The following is a 2,500-nucleotide window of genomic DNA, read 5'->3' on the forward strand; positions in this document are numbered from 1 at the left end:
AAACACGGGGTCATTTACACAACAGGCTGCCTACCTGGGTAGAGCCGACTGACGGCTGACGGCTGCCATTGGGCGCTCATCATTCGTTTCCTGTGTCGTTCAATCATATTTCAGGCACGCACACCTACACACTCAGACAAACATGTAACATTTAACATTTTACGTGTATGACTGTTTTTGTTTATTTTCCCCGTTTTCGGGGGTGTGCATGCTGGGTATGTTCTTGTTTCCATAACCCACCGAACGCTGACATAGATTACAGGATCTTTAACGTGCATATTTGATCTTCTGCTTGCCGTATACACACGAAGGGGGTTCAGACACTGGTAGGTCTGCACATAGTTTATGTTGACCTGGGAGATCGGAAAAAATCTCAACCCTTTACCCACCAGGCGCCGTCACCGAGATTCGAACCCGGGACCCTCAGATTGAAAGTCCAATGCTTTAACCATTCGGCTATTGCGCCCGTCAAGCTGCTCTCCACCGCGTGAGCGCGTCGCCACATTGCAGCGCCACCCACGTCAGTATGTGTTCAGAGGAGTGATGAGAGAGATGACTCAGCGGAAAGAGGCCCAAGTCTCCAGGTGGAACTCTTTGATCTGCAGGCCAGTACCCTCAACGACCTTTTGCCTGTTGTTCTGACGCTTTCTTCGGTTTCGCCTACTACCCCGCCACTCCCGTTTCGCCTACCAAGTGAGTCTCTCCCTGTCTCTGACTCTGTCTCTGTCTCTGACTCTGTCTCTGTCTCTCTTTACTTTCTTTCTCTCCCTTTCTCTCTTCCACTGACTCGTCTCTTTCTCTATTTAGTGGAGAAAGTGAGGTGTTTTTTTTTAACACACACACACACACACAGAGAAAGACAGAGAGAGAGAGAGAGAGAGAGAGAGAGAGAGAGAGAGAGAGAGAGAGAGAGAGAGAGAGACGTGCGTGGGCTAGAGCACACACATACACACACACATACACTGACAAGCTCACACACACACACACACACTTATATATATATATATATATATATATATATATATATATATATATATATATATATATATATATATAAACAGACACACACACACACACACACACACACTGACAAACACACACACACACACACACACACACACACACACACACACACACACACACACACACACTACGTTCTAATGACAGGCACTCCAAGAACGGAGAGAAGGAGGAATTAATCTTTCATCACACCGACACGTCAGTTAAAAGGTCAAAGGTCAAAGGCCAAAGGTCTCGAACAGCATTTGCACGGTCATCGAGCGGGTACGCAGTGAATTAATCATAACCCACAGTGTCTTCAGACAGGCGGGGCCCAATCCTCCCCATACCCAACGTTTCTTCTTCTTCTTCTTCTTCTTCTTCTTCTTCTTCTTCTTCTTCTTCTTCTTCTTCTTCTTGCTTCGTTCGTGGGCTGCAACTCCCACGTTCACTCGTATGTACGCAAGTGGGCTTTTACGTGCATGACCGTTTTTACCCCGCCATGTCAGCAGCCATACTCCGTTTTCGGGGGTGTGCATGCTTGGGTATGTTCTTGTTTCTATACTAACCCACCGAACGCTGACATGGATTACAAGATCTTTAACGTGCGTAGTTGATCTTCTGCTTGCCTGTACACACTAAGGGGGTTCAGGCACTAAGCAAGTCTGCACATATATTGACCTGGGAGATCGAAAAAAAAAAAAAATCTCCACCCTTCACCCACCAGGCGCCGTTACCGAGATTCGAACCCCGGACCCTCAGATTGAAAGTCCAGGCGCTTTAACCACTCGACTATAGCCCCCGTCTGAACGTTTAAACCTTTCCCTAACCAGTGTCAGGTTCTCATGTATCAGTCCCCCCATTCACAACTGGGCGGAGTGGAGGGAAACCCGAGAAAACGCCTTTCCTTACGGACACACGGCCTCGAACCCTGAATCACCGGGGAACTGACGAACGCTGGATCGCAAGTCCAACGCCCAACCGCGCGTAACACAACACACCTGAAAAGGTTGCTCTCACCCACCGACGCTCCCCGCCCCCGCCGCCTCCCCGACACACACACACACACACACACACACACACACACACACACACACACACACACACACACATCCGCCCCAACCCCCACACATCCAACTCCCAACTTCTTTAACTTAAGTGTCACGCCTATCTTGGTGTCATCATTATATGTATATATATATCGATGTTTTCGATAGAGGGGGTGGGGGAGGTGAGAGTGGAGATAGAAGGGGGTGGGGTGGGGGAGGTGAGGGTGGAGATAGAAGGGGGGTGGGTGGCGGAGGTGAGAGTGGAGATAGAAGGGGGTGGGGGTGGGGGAGGTGAGGGTGGAGATAGAAGGGGGTGTGGGGGGTGGGGCAGGTGAGGGTGGAGAGAGAAGGGGGTGGGGTGGGTGGGGGAGGTGAGTGTGGAGATAGAAGGGGGTGGGGTGGGGGAGGTGAGGGTGGAGAGAGAAGGGGGTGGGGGTGGGGGATGTGAGAGT

General features: G+C 50.4%; 1 long non-coding RNA gene across 1 annotated transcript in view; it reads right to left on the minus strand.

The window, feature by feature from the left end:
* LOC143281600 (uncharacterized) overlaps window positions 1–2,500 on the minus strand; it is a 78,138-nt gene that overhangs the window by 72,888 nt on the left and 2,750 nt on the right. The gene's annotated exons all lie outside the window — the stretch shown is intronic.

This window comes from Babylonia areolata, chromosome 4 (genome assembly GCF_041734735.1).
Source record: "Babylonia areolata isolate BAREFJ2019XMU chromosome 4, ASM4173473v1, whole genome shotgun sequence".
NCBI lineage: Eukaryota > Metazoa > Mollusca > Gastropoda > Neogastropoda > Buccinidae > Babylonia > Babylonia areolata.